The sequence below is a fragment of the Miniopterus natalensis genome, chromosome 1, assembly GCF_054644295.1.
Source record: "Miniopterus natalensis isolate mMinNat1 chromosome 1, mMinNat1.hap1, whole genome shotgun sequence".
Lineage (NCBI taxonomy): Eukaryota > Metazoa > Chordata > Mammalia > Chiroptera > Miniopteridae > Miniopterus > Miniopterus natalensis.
This window is the reverse complement of record NC_142081.1, coordinates 56,141,216-56,156,317: the sequence shown is the minus strand read 5'-3', so window position 1 is coordinate 56,156,317 and position 15,102 is coordinate 56,141,216.

Below are 15,102 nucleotides of genomic sequence, written 5' to 3'. Positions count from 1 at the left end.
CCATCTCTTAACCATGTAATCCATAATACACTGATTGTTTAGGTGATAGCAGAGGCCTGTGACACATACCTCAGGACAATTAACTGTAATAAATGCAAAATATCCTGTGTCAAAACCTATTTTCTGGCCCAGATATCTCTTGGAACAAATGACAGTGCTAAAAATTATACTACAGTTAACATTTACTTAAGGCTTGTTTATGTGCCAGGCACTAGGCATGGGCCTGGACTTACATTAGCTCATTTAATCCATACAGCCTCACTATGAGGAAGAACTGATTCAAAACATGGGTCTTAGAATCTGACTACTTGTGTTTGAATCCTGGCTTCATCATTTACAGTCATATGATCTCTGGCAGACTGTTTAGCCTCTTTGTGCTTCAATTTTCTTACCTATTAAATGGTGACAATAGCACCTGCTTCACAGGGCCATGGTTAGGATTAAAGGAGATAATGTATGTAAAGCATACATAGTTCTTAGTAAATAGTATGGACTCAGTCAAAGCCAGCTATTACTATTTTTTAAGTAGATGAAGACACAGAGTCTCAGGGAAGTTGGCTAGTGTTGTGCAGCAAGCAAACAGCAGGAACTCAGTTCCAGATCAGTTTGGTTCCAGAGCTCAGGCTCTTAACCATAACTCTATAACCTCCATATTGATTTCCGTAGTGGCTGCAACAATCTGCATTCCCACCAACAGTGCCTGAGAATTCCACACCCTCACCACCATTTGTTGTTTGTTGATTTATTGATGGCAGCCATTCTGACAGGTGTGGGATGATATCTCATTGTGGTTTTAATTTGCATTTCTGTGATGATTAGTAACATGGAGCATCTTTTCATATGTCTATTGGAGATCTGTATGTTTTCTTTGGAGAATTGTCTATTTAGGTCTTCTGCCCATTTTTTAATTGGATTGTTACGCTTTTTGGTGTTGAGCTGTATGAGTTCTTTATAAATTTTGGACATTAACCTCTTATTGGATGTATCATTGGCTAATATCTATTCTTCCACTCAGTAGGTTGTCTTTTCATTTTGTTGATGATTTTCTTTGCTGTGCAAAACCTTTTTAGTTTGATATAGTCCCATTTATTTTTTTCCTTTTGTTTCCCTTGCCCAAGGAGATATATCAGAAAAGTTAACGCTGAGAGAAATGTCAGAGATTTTACTGCCAATGTTTTCTTCTAGAAGAATTAAATCTTTTTTAAAAAAAAATTATCTTTATTGTTGAAAGTATTAAAATTTTCCCCTTTTTCCCCCACTGATCCCCTCCACCCCACCCCCACCCCACCCCCAGGCCTTCCCCATACCAATGCTTGTGTCCATAGGTTATGCATATAAGCATATAAGTTATTTGATTAATCTCTTCCCACTCACTCCCCCACCCCCATCTTCCCTCTGAGATTCCTCAGTCTGTTCCATGCTTCTATGTCTCTGGATCTATTTTGTTCATCAGTTTATTTTGTTTATTATATTCCACATATGAGTAAAAAACCATGTGGTATTTGTCTTTCTCTGACTGGCTTATTTTGCTTAGCATAATACTCCCCAGTTCCATCCATGCTGTCCTAAAGGGTAAGAGATCCTTCTTTTTTACAGCTGTGTAGTGTTCCATGGTGTAAATGTACCACAGCTTTTTTATCCATTCATCTACTGATGGGCACTTGGGTTGTTTCCAGATTTTATTGTAAATTGCGCTGCTATGAACATAGGGGTGCATAAGTTCTTTCTGATTGATGTTTCAGGTCTCTTAGGATATAGTCCTAGAAGTGGGATCACTGGGTCAAATGGCAGTTCAACTTTTAATTTTTTGAGGAAACTCCATACTGTTTTCCATAGTGGCTGCACCAGTCTGCATTCCCACCAGCAGTGTACTAGGGTGCTGTTTTCTTCACACCCTCGCCAGCACTTGTTCGTTGATTCGTTGATGGCAGCCATTCTAACAGGTTTGAACTGATACCTCATTGCAGTTTTAATTTGCATTTTTCTGATGATTAGTGACTTTGAACATTTTTTCATATGTCTCTTGCTCATCTGTATGTCCTCTTTGGAGAAGTGTCTGTTTAGGTCCTTTGCCCATTTTTTAATTGGGTTGTTAGTCTTCCTTTTGTTAAGTTGTATGAATTCCTTATATATTTTGGATATGAACCCTTTGTCAGATGTGTCATTGGCAAACATGTTCTCCCGTGCAGTGGGCTCCTGTTTCTAGAATTAAATCTTTAATCCATTTTGAGTTTATTCTTATATATCGTGTAAGAAAGTGGTCTAGTTTTATTTTTTTGCATGTATCTATCCAGTTTTCCCAACACCACTTATTGACTAGGCTGTCTTTACCCTGTTGTATGTTCTTGCCTTCTTCAGCAGCTCCACTTCTGGGTATATATCAGAAGAAACCCAAAACACTAATTTGAAAGAATATATGCATCCTTATGTTCATTGCAGAGTTATTTACAACAGCTAAGATATGGAAGCAACCCAACATGCCCATCAATAGCTGAGTGGATAAAAAAACTGTGGTACATATATACAGTGGAATATTACTTGGTCATAAAAAAGAATGAAATTTTACCATTTTCAAAAGCATGGGTGGACCTACAGGGTATTATGCTAAGTGAAATAAGTCGGTCAGAGAAAGACAAATACTATATGATTTCACTTATATGTGGGATCTAAAGAACAAAATAAATGAACCATCGGAATGGAAACAGACTTATAGATACAGAGGCAGACTGATGGTTGCCAAAGGGGAGGGAGTGGGGGGAGTGGGTGAAAAGGTGAAAGGATTAAGAGATACAGATTGTTAGTTACAAAATAGTCATGGGGTTATAAAGTACAGCATAGAGAAAATAGTCAATAATACTGTAGTAACTATGTATGGTGCCAGGTGGATACTTGAAATATCACAGGGAACATATTGTCTAACCACTATGTTGTCTACCTGAGACTAATACAAAATAATATTGAAAATCATAATTTAAAAAAAGATAAGAAAAATCAAAATAAACCAACAAACAAAAAAAGTAAACATTTCTATGGATTTCTCTAACCATGTCTGGCTAAAAAGAGAGGGAATAGGTGGTTCCAGGAGGGACAGATTTAAGGACTGAGCATAGTAGCCCTGGAGTCTGGAGATGGTAGCTGGGCGGGGGAACTTGAAGATGAAGGTGGAAGGCATCTTTGGAGGGGCTTTGGGAATGCTTCATCATAGACAAGAGCACCACATGAGAATTCAGAGAACTTGGTTCAGCTGCTAATTTTGCCATCCAGTCACTGTGATTCCTAACAGCATACTATTGCTGAGCTCATTTTCTTGTATGTAAAAGGGGAAAATATTTGCCCTACCTATTTCATAGGGACACTAGAAAAAAGAAATTTTGTATGTGAAAGCATTCCCTTACCTACTTTACTAAAGAGAGTTATTAAAGACCATGCCAAACTGCAAAGCAAGGGTATGAGCAAATGCTGGTCTTCAAGAATCCTCCACTTGAATCTATCCCTTCTCAGGACTGCTAAACTACAGTCCTTGGTTTACTAAGGACATGTTGTGACTTATTTAGATCTCTAGATCACCAGCACACACATTACTGTTATGATTGCTTCATTTGTATCCTAAACTTTTTGTGTCTATAGCACCTAACATTGTACTCATAATAGGAGCCCTGTAAATAAACATGGATTAATATATGCAAATATTTTAATCATAGAGAGTTAATCCATAATTTTAAATTTCCCTCTAACAAACACATCTGTTTCTTTAAACTGGTGTGTAAGGTAATTTCTAAGAAATTCTTAGTGGTGAGGTAATTTTGTCTCATAATTATTGAAGATTATTAATACACTAATAGTCAGTTTATATCTATACTAGACTTATTTCAAAGAACATTGTAACATTTATGAATTAAGCCAGGACAGAGAAGCAACTGCAGACAAAGTGACTCTTGTGTGGCATCTAGCAACTGGTGGCTTTAAACAATGAAGGCCACTGTGTAAGAATTCCCTTCCGGGGTTATTGTGAGGATTAATTTGATTAAAATCTCCAGTGTTTTTAGTTTTTCTCAAAATTCTTTCATAAATAAAGACGGCAATAATTTTTTTTTAAAGGTATCTTTATATTGGTCCTCCAAGAACCAAATGTAACAAGTTCACCAGCTATTTAGCTCCCTGTTTTCCCTGAAGCAAAAATCTCAAGACTAGGCCAACCTAAATTACCTTTAATGGTTTAAAACCTACTACTGGAGCACACATGCCTGACTAATGTTTAGTCCCCTAATCATAAAGATCTTGGTTTAAGATTTACCTGACACAATAATGCCTCATAATCACTATGCTCCATGGTAGTTAAATATAAATTACTGTAATTATTACAGTTTTTTTTTTTACTGATCAACAAAGTTTTACTCTCCCCTTTGTTATTTATATTTTAATAATTCACATTCTGCTCACTTGCAAATAGGGTTTAAGGCACCTTTCCCTTTAGAGGATCTTCATTATCTCCAAACATTGTAAATGTTGAAAGTTTTACCTGATACCAGCTCCTGTTAACCCTCATTGTATGCACAGAAACACACTAGATAGCAGATGGGAGACTGATCCAACTCTACCAGCTGACTTGCCTTAGGAATTCCTCCTCAGTCTCTGATCTCTCCTGGTCCTAACCCTGTTCTCAGTGACTCACCTGGCCCTTGCTGTCCCCTTCCTGACCCAGAAGGAGCTGCTCTGAATATTCTGAGTGGTGGGCCCAAGGGAACAGGAAGTCAGGAGCAAACCCAGGTGAGGTCTGGGCAACAGTAGGATAAGAGGCCCATTGTAAGTGAGGAACCTGTCTGGCAGGTGACCAGCTGTCCTGGTTTGCTTAGGACAGAGGGGTTTCCAGCACATGAGACTTTCAGTTTACTAGGATGAGTTTACGTCTCAGCAAGAATAGACTCTAGAACCCTGATATTGGCTGAGTCTTTGCTGGGCAGGAAGAGAACCTTTTCTGGGAAAGATTCCTTGTTCCTATTGGGTCCTGCAGCAAACTGGGCTGGGAGTCCTCAGGGACATCTCTGGACGTGACTCCTATTCCATTGCAATGGAAGAGGTCAGAGGTGTCTGAGAGGGAGGCCAGCCACACCCAGGTAGGGCCCTGAAGGCCACAATTCTATTAGAGTCACTGAGATCCCAGGTGAGTTCTATAGCTTTGCAAGTACAGAAACTACACCTGAGGATCAGGCTGGGGAAATCAGTGTAGGCCAGACTGCCCCTAGAGACTGAGTAAATGACTGTGTGGTTGATAATGTTAATTATCCTGGGGCATGCCCCTTTCCTGTTGCCCTGGATGCCCTTCCCAGGACCAGTGATATGAGAAACCAAGTTACCTTAGAACTAAAGCAAAGATGACTGGGAGTTTTAAATGACATCGCTCCAGGCCTCATGGCTTGTCCTGGCCTTTTGTGCTCCTGCTCCTCTGCTCTCCCCCACCCTCAGCGTCTGGCTAACTCCCATCAGCCTTCACACCCTGGAGATTCTGCCCAGCTTCCTCCTTCACTTCTGCTTCCTCCCCCTTTTTCCTGCTTCCCCTTTCTGCCTTCTCTTCCCCTTCTCCTTCCCTGTCCCCATTCCTTCTTTCTTCAACAAACATTATTTGAATGCTTTTCATAGTCAGTTATGAAACTAGGCGCTGGAGCCATAGTGTTGGGTAAGACGAAGTCTAGATGATATCCCATCCCTCAGGAGTCGCGTGTACACACCCCAGATTCTAAATTTTTATTACTAAGTTTCCCTGGGTTACATGCAGACTGTTGATATCTATAGCTGTATGTAGTTTTTAAGTGAAAGTGCAAAATAAGATAGCCTTCTCAGTTGTATTTTAGTCTAGTCTTCCTGAAATAATTCCCTAGGCCCCATCAGGTGAAGTGTGCAGATAACCAATGTCATCTGTTGTGTACTGATTTTTATAGTCTTGGGCACGAAGTTCACTTAGTGTCACTCTAGCTGCCTTTAGAACTCCTAGTTGTGCTTAGTTCTGAGTTGTAACCTCACAGCTCAGAGCCCTGTCTTCATTTTATAAATAGTTTGGATATTTTTATTCCAAAGTACATTACTTTGCACTTAGTCCCACTAACACTCATTTGTCAGTTGTCTCACCACGTGGTCAGATTTATAGGCTCTTCTGACTAGCCCAGCAAGCTTTTTCTATAAAGGGCCAGATAATAGTATCAGTTTTACAGCAATACCCTGGTGTCAGTCAGTTACTCAGCTCTGCTGTTGTACTGTGAAAGCAGTCATAGACATAGTAAATAATAAATATAGCTGTGTTCCATAAAACTTTATTTGTAGACCCTGAAATGTGAATTTCGTGTAATTTTCCTGTGTCACACATGTTAGTCTCCTTTAGATTTCCCCCCAACTATTGAAAAATGTAAAAAGCACTCTTAGCTGTGGGCTGTACAAAAATAGGCACAGGCTGGATTTGGCTTGAGGGCTCTAGTTTGCTGACCCTGATGTAGGCCCATCATTAGTTGGACATGTTCAGATTTTACTGCATACTCCCTTCTCCAGATCACGAGCACACGTCTTAGTGAGCCCCCTCCTAGCATAGGTGCTTGAGGCTCTTGACTGGCTTCCAGGAATCCCTGCTTCCTGACATACTATTAAAGCAGCTACAGTTCGACAGCCCGTTGTCCTCATAAAGGTGGGGTGTAGCTGGGGCCCCACAACCCACCAGAGGGCTCTGCTTGTGACTGCCCAAGTCTCCAAAGTGACTGCTTTTAAAATACCTTGGACTTCCAGAATGGAAACCTGACTGTCTTCACCCTCTCCTGTACCTTAGCTGTAGCCACTCTGAACTCGCATTGTTCGGGGCTCTGACCACAACCATTGTATGTGTAGTTGCCTCATTTGAAATGTGTTTCTTCACTGCTCCTTTACCTAGTTAATTCCAGGTAAATTCTAGAGCCACTCCTCATGGCATCCATCATGCCCCACATCTAGAGGAGTCCATTTGATACATGTACTCATGTCTCACTTTGTAATTTTATCTTCATAAGTGGAATTATTTGACTGATGGCTGCCTCTAACTCCCTTGTTAGACTCTTTGTCCCATGAGAGTAGGGGACTATCTTTGTTGACCACTGTGTCTCCTGCACCTGGCCCTATGCCTGGCACATAGTAGATGCTCAGTGGGCATTTATTGAATGGAGTAACTGGGACCACTAGACCTCAGTCTGCTGGCTGGGGAGTTACTATCACAATTCCCTCCCCTTATTAGCAGAGCAAACTTGGACGAGTTACATAATCTCATTCAGCCTCACTTTCCTTGTCTGTAAAATGAAAGCACTAACTACTATAATTGGGTTGTGGTGACTTAAATGAGATAATGTGCCTGGCACATGGCTTGTTAGATTAATGTTAATTCCCCTTTCCACTTCTTCTCATGGACGTCAACTCCATGGCCACCTGACGCCTAACCACCGCTTGCCCAAATTCCTCAAGCACACAGCACCCCACCTTCCTGAGAACAGTACCATTTCCTCAGAGAAATCCAGAATACATTTGCTGCCTTCCCTGGAGCTGTCACTTTGTCCCCTAGCTCTCTTTCTCGCCTGGAATCAACAGGTGCCACCCACTGTGTTTCCTTATTGCCTTACAAAACATTCCAATCTCAAGCAACTTTTATTTCAACCTTTCTTTGGAAACCCAGCAAAGGTTTTCTTAAGGTCTCAAGGCTGATAATATTGACCAGTGTCCTTTTATCTACATGCTGCTTACTTCCTCAAAATTTAATTTGTCAAGTTTTTCCTCCTTAAAGATACTGTGGTAGGCAGTTAAATAGACATGAGCAAAGCAAGAACAATGGACCAGTTACAGAAGGTCACCAGGGCAGAACATTCAGGACACCTAGCAATGAAAAAGAACTGGTAGAGCAGATACTGGAAATATGTGAGACCTCACCCCTGAAACCCCCTCTCCAGCCTAGAATGGCAGGTATGGGAGATAAGTATTGTTATTCAGGACCTTGCCCCTAAGACCCCCTCTCCACCCTAGACTACCTCAGGTCATGCAGTTCAGATTCTCCTGATCTCTTTGCCCTTGGCATGTGGTTAGTCATGTGGTAGACCCCTACCCTTAGAGAACAAGGGGGCTGGAGGAAAGCCCCATCTAATCTCCAAACAAGGACAGAAGATGACTGGACAGGCCCTGATAGGTCAGTTTAAAGAGGAAAGCAGTTAGTCCCCACTCTGAGGGGTTAAAAGGAACCCTAGCCCACTCCCCAGGGAAGCTCTGTGAGCTGCCTGCTTGAAATTTTCTCTTTGAATGTACTTTCTCTTTGCTTTACCAATAAATCTTTTCTAGCAAGTTGGAGTCCTGGCTCTGAATTTTTTTCTTAGCCAGAACTCGAGTACCGAGGTTGCTGAACCCAGGTCAGACACCTGGTGCCGCTCTCACCTCCTACAACAATACCACTTGCCATCCTTCCCTGAAGTTAATTTGGTTAAGTGTTTAGCCTTCCATTTCACAAGTAAACATAATTTCCCAGGTTCCCTCCAGAGATTTCTTAATGATAATAAATATTATTGTGTAATAAAAATCACAATATTTTGAGCTCAGTATGTATTAAGCACTGTGCTAGGAACCTTACATACATTATTTAATTTAATCCTTATACCAACCCTGCCTAGTACACACTGTTATCCCCATTGTGTACGTGGGATAAATGAAATTTTAAAAACAATTTATTAAAATTTACACAATTAGAAACTGGTGTCCTCAGGTGGTGGAAGGGACTAGGGAGCTCTTTGGGGCCTTTTTTATAAGGTACTAGTCCCATTTATGACGGCTCCACCCTCAGGACCTAATCACCTCCCAGTGGCTCTACCTTCAAACGCCATCACATTGGGCATTAGGATTCTAACATGTGAATTCAAGGGGGGCAGAAACATTTAAGACCATAGCAGAGGCTGTATAGCAGACACTATGCTATGTACTGGTCACATGTTAGGTCAAAGAAATGTGTCCATAGTTTTTAAAATTAGGACTTTGGGGAGTTAGTGGAGGAGGTGTTTGAAGAGGGAGTGTGTAGGTATGGAAGATGGAGAGAAAGGAAGGAAAAGAGAAGGACGTCCTATGAAGTCACTGCCCTGGGCCTGCGGGTCGGGAGGAGGACACTGGGTGTGATGTGGAAGGCAGGGGAAGATTAATGGGTCCTTATACACTGAAATAGAAGTGATGATGTGGGAGGTTCCAAGATGGCAGCTGACAGCACCTGACGGAGGCTGAGAGGGCGAGTGTGTGCGTGGGTATGAGTGTGGGGGGCACCCGTCAGTCAGTGCGGGGGCTCCCTGGGGGTGCAGGAGTTTGTGGCAGAAGAATTGCGCAGCTGCAGTGTGCGCTTCTCTCTGATTGAGAGTGGAGAGCACACACTTTGGAGGATCCTCAAGGTCCTCCTTGGGAGGTGGCTGTGGGGAGCAGCCTGACCCAGCGCCCCGAGGCCACTGATGGGCACAGCACCTCAGAGATCTGGCCCACACAGCCTACCTGGCTGCTTTTTGCACAGGCTTGCACCTCTCTGATGCGGAGCCCATAGTCTGCCTCCCTGCCAGTGGCGCCTCCCTGGTGCAGCACCCACAGTAGGCCCACTTGACTGCCACCTTCAGTGGGTCCCGCTGCTGGCCTGCCTGCCTGCCTGCCTGCTTGCCTGCCTGCCTCTGGGCCAGCAGCGCCTTCCTGACAAAGTGCACAATGCCTGCCTGCCTGGCCTGCCCCCTTAACGCGGTGCACCCGGCCTCCCTGCCTGCCTGCTGTGTCTCCTTGATGTGGTGCAAGGCCTGCCTGCCTGCTGGCCTGGCCCACCCCCTTTATGGGGCACTCATAGCTTGCCTGCTGGCCTGCCTGCCGTGCCTCCTCAACATGACCTGTCAGGCCTGCCTGACTGCCTTCCTGACTCCTCCATGCAGAGTGACCGGCCTGCCTGCCTTCCTGGCCTACAACCTTCACGTACTGTACCTGGCCCTGCCATCATGACCCAATGCCTCCCAAACACATAGTCCTGCCACCAGGACCTGGCTAACTACTGGTACTCCCCAGAAAGGAGGCCCTATTTACTCCCTGCAGCCTTGACCTGGTACCTCTGGACAACCAACACAATAAAATGGGGAGACAAAGAAACAACACCCAAATGAAAGAAAAGGAGAAATAGCCAGAAAAAGAACTAGATGAAATGGAGGCAAGCAATTTATCAGATATAGAGTTCAAAATAATGGTTATAAGGTTGCTCAAGCAAATTAATAACTATCAATTGGAAATGAAGAATGACAGCTGAAATAAAGAATTCACTGGAAGGAATCAACAGTAGATTAGAAGAAGCTGAGGACTGAATCAGTGAATTAGAAGACAGGGTAGAAAAAAGCACCCAATCAGAGCAGCAATTAGGAAAAAACAATTTAAAAGCAGGAAGACAGCCCGGCCGGGCATGGCTCAGCGGTTGAGCGTTGACCTAGGATCCAGGTGATCAAGGTTCGATTCCTGGTCAGGGCACATGCCCAGGTTGTGGGCTTGATCAATGACTCTCTCATCATTGATGTTTCTATCTCTCTCTCTTCGTCTCCTTTCCTCTCTCTGAAATCAATAAAGATATATTAAAAAATAAAATAAAATAAAATAAAATAAAATAAAAGCAGGAAGACAGTTTAAGGGAGCTTTGGGACAACATGAAACATAACAATATCTGCATCATAGCAGTTCCAGAAGGAGAAGAATCCAAGAAAGGATTAAAGAATGTGTTTGAAGAAATAATGACAGAAAACCTCTCTAACCTGGTGAAGGAAAAATTCACTCAAGTTCAGGAAACAAAGAGAGTCCCAATCAAAACGAACCAAATAAGACCCACACCTAGACACATTGTAATTAAAATGGCAAACATTAAAGATAAAGAAAGAATTTTAAAAGCAGCAAGAGAGAGATAGAAAGTTACCTACAAGGAAGCACCCATTAGACTGACAGCTGATTTCTCAATAGAAACACGTCAGGCCAGAAGGGAGTGGCATGGAGTATTCAAAGTAATGAAAAATAAGGGACTGAACCCAAGACTACTCTATCCAGCAAGGCTATAATGTAAAATTGAAGGTGAAATAAAGAGCTTCGCAGACAAAAAAGGGCTAAAGGAGTTCATTATTACCAAACCAGCACAACAAGAAATGCTAAAGGGGCTGGTGGAAGAAGAAGAAGAAATGTAGAAAAGGAGAGGAACACAGACATAAAGAAAGAATGGCAATAGATAAGTATCAACAATAACCTTAAATGTAAACAAATGCTCCAATCAAAAGACATAGGATAGCTGAATGGATAAGAAAACATGACCCAAATATATGCTGTCTACAAGAGACCCACCTCAGAACAATGGACTCACACAGGATAAAAGTGAAGGGATGGAAAAAATTTTTCCATGCAAATGGAAATGAAAAAAAAAAAAAGCAGGGGTAGCAATACTCCTATCTGAAAAAATAGACTTCAAAACGAAAACCATAATGAGAGACAGTGAAGGTCACTACATAATACTAAAAAGATCGATCCAACAAGAGGATATAACTCTGATAAACATATATGTACCCAATATAGGAGCACCCAAATCTATTTAAACACTTTTGGAGGACTTTAAGGGAGAGCTTGACAGAAATACAATCATAGTAGGAGACTTTAACACCCCACTGACATCACTGGATACATCTTCTAGACAAAAAATCAACAAGGATACAGCGATCCTAAATGACACATTAGATCAGATGGAATTAATTGACATTTACAGAACATTCCACCCCAAAGATACAGAATATACATTCTTCTCAAGTGTACATGGGAAATTCCCAAAGAAAGACCACATGTTAGGACACAAAGCAAGTCTCTACAAGTTCAAGAATATTGAAATCATATCAAGCATCTTCTCAGATCACAATGACATGAAATTAGAAATCAACTATAATAAAAACACTAAAAAACATTCAAACACATGGAGGCTAAATAATATGTTATTAAACAATGAATGGATTACCAAAGAGATCAAGGAAGAAATAAAAAACTTCTTGGAAAAAAATGGACACACAATAACCCCAAATCTATGGGACATGATAAAAGCAGTCCTGAGAGGGAAATTCATAGCACTGCAGGCCTACCTCAAAAAACAAGAAAAACTTCTAATTATCTAACCTTACAACTTAAAGACTTAGAGAACAAGAAAAGCCCAAAGTAAGTAGGAGGAAGGAAATAGTAAGGATCAGAGCAGAAATAAATGACATAGAGACTAAAAAAAAAATTAAAAAAAATACAAAAGATCAATGAAACCAAGAGCTAGTTTTTTGAAAAGATAAACAAGATGGATGCATTTTTAGCCAGACTTAAGAAACAAAGAGAGAGGACACAAATAAATAAATTCAGAGATAAAAGAGGCAATATAACAACTGACTCAACAGAAATACAAAGGATCGTAAGAAAATACTATGAGCAACTATATGTCAACAAACTGGACTACCTGGGTGAAATGCACAATTCCTAGAAACATACAATCTTCCAAAGCTGAATCAAGAAGAATCAGAAAACCTGGATAGGCTGATAACAACTAATGAAATTGAATCAGTAATAAAAAAAAACTCCCAGCAAACAAAAGTCCTGGACCAGATGGATTTGCAGGCTAATTTTACCAAACATTCAAAGAATTAACACCTATTCTCCTCAAACTATTCCAGAAAATACAAGAGGAGGGAAGACTTCCAAATTCTTTTTATGGGATTATCCTAATCCCCAAACCAGATAAAGACACTACAAAGAAAGAAAATTGCAGGCCAATATCCCCAATGAATATAGATGCTAAAATCCTCAACAAAATATTAGGAAACGGCATCTAGCAATACATTAAAAAGTTCATACACCATGACCAAGTGGGATTTATTCCGGGGATGCAAGGCTGGTATAATATTAGCAAATCAATAAATGTAATACATCATATAAACAAAATGAAGAACAAAAATCATATGATCATATCAATAGATGCAGAAAAAGTATTCAACAAAATCCAGCACCCATTTTTAATAAAAACTCTCAGCAAAGTTGGAATAGAGGTACATAGCTCAGCATAATAAAGGCGATATATGACAAACCTACAGCCAACATCATACTCAATGGTCAAAAACTACAACCACTTCCCTTAGAAACAAGTCAGGTTTGTCCACTTTCACCACTATTCAACACAGTACTGGAAGTCCTTGCCACAGGCATCAGACAGGAAGAAAACAAAAGGTATCCAAATTGGAAAGGAGGAAGTAAAACTGTCATTATTTGTAGATGACATGATATTGTACACAGAAAACCCTAAAGACTCCATCAAAGTACTACTAGATTTGATAAATTACTTTGGCAAGGTAGCTGGATACAAAAGTAACATCCAAAAATTAGTGGCATTTTTATACACCAACAATTAACTCTCAGAAAGAGAAACTGAAAAAACAATACCATTTACCATTGCAACTAAAAAAATAAGATACCTAGGAATAAACTTAACCAAGGATGTAAAAGACCTGTACTTGGAAAACTATAGGACACTGAAAAAAAGAAAGAGGAAGATATGAAACAAGTGGAAAAATATACCATGCTCATGGATTGGAAGAATTAATATCATTAAAATGTCCATACTACCCAGAGCAATCCATAGATTCAATGTATTTCCTATGAAAATACCAACAGCATATTTCACAGAGCTAGAAATTTATATGGAACCAAAAAAGACCTGGAATAGCTGCAGCCATCTTGAGAAAGAAGAACAGAGTTGGAGGGATCACTTTACTGGGTATCAAACTATACTACAAAGCCATTATAATCAAAACAGCCTGGTATTGGTACAACAACAGACATATAGATCAATGGAATAGAACAGAGACTCCAGAAATTGAACCATGCCATTATGGTCAATATTTGACAAAGGAGGCAAGAGCATACAATGGAGTAAAGACAGTCTCTTCAATAAGTGGTGTTGGGAACATTGGACAGGTATAGGCAAAAAAATGAAACTAGATCACCAACCTACTCCATACACAAGAATACATTCAAAATGGATAAAAGACTTAAATGTAAGTTGTGAAACCATAAAAATCCTAGAAGAAACCACAGGCAATAGCCACAGACATCTCATGTAGTGGAATTTTCATCAATACATCTCATAGGGCAAGAGAAACAAAAGAAGAAATAAACAAATGGGACTACATTAAACTAAAAAGCTTCTGCACAGCAAAATAAATCAGCCTTGAAATTCAAAGGAACCCCACGGTATAGGAGAACATATTTGCCAAAGATTCATCTGACAAAGGGCTATTTTCCAAAGTGTACAAAGAACTCATACAACTCAACAAGAGGAAGACAAACCAATTAAAAAATGGGCAAAGGACAGTATGGAGGTTCCTCAAAAAATTGAAAATGGTACTGCCTTTTGACTCAGTGACCCCACTTCTAGGAATATATCCTAAGAATCCTGAAACACTAATTAGGAAGAATATATGCACCCCTATGCTCATAGCAGCACAATTTATAATAGCGAAGATCTGTAAACAGCCCAAGTGCCCATTAGTAGATGAGTGGATAAAAAAGCTGTGGGACATTTACACCGTGGAATACTATGCAGCTATAAAGAGGAAGGATCTCTTGTCCTTTGGGACAGTATGGATGGACCTGGAGAATATTATGCTAAGTGAAATAAGCCAGACAGAGAAAGACAAACATCACATGATCTTGCTTATAGGTGGAATCTAACGAACATCATAAACCGATGAACAAAATAGCTTCAGTGATATAGAAGCATGGAACAGACTGATGAATCCCAGAGGGAAGGTGGGGGTGGGTTAGTGGGTGGGGAGAAGTTAACCAAAGAATTTATATGCATGTATGCATAACCCATGGACACAGACAAGTGTGGTGAAGGCCTGGGGTGGGGAGTGGGTGTGGGGTGGAAGGGGTTAATGGGGAAAAAGGGGGACATCTTTAATATTTTCAACAATAAAGATAAAAAAAAGAAGTGATAATGTGGAACTGGCCAAATTTTGACATATGGTTTCCAGTTCCCTTCCCAACAAGCTGATACGTTTCTAG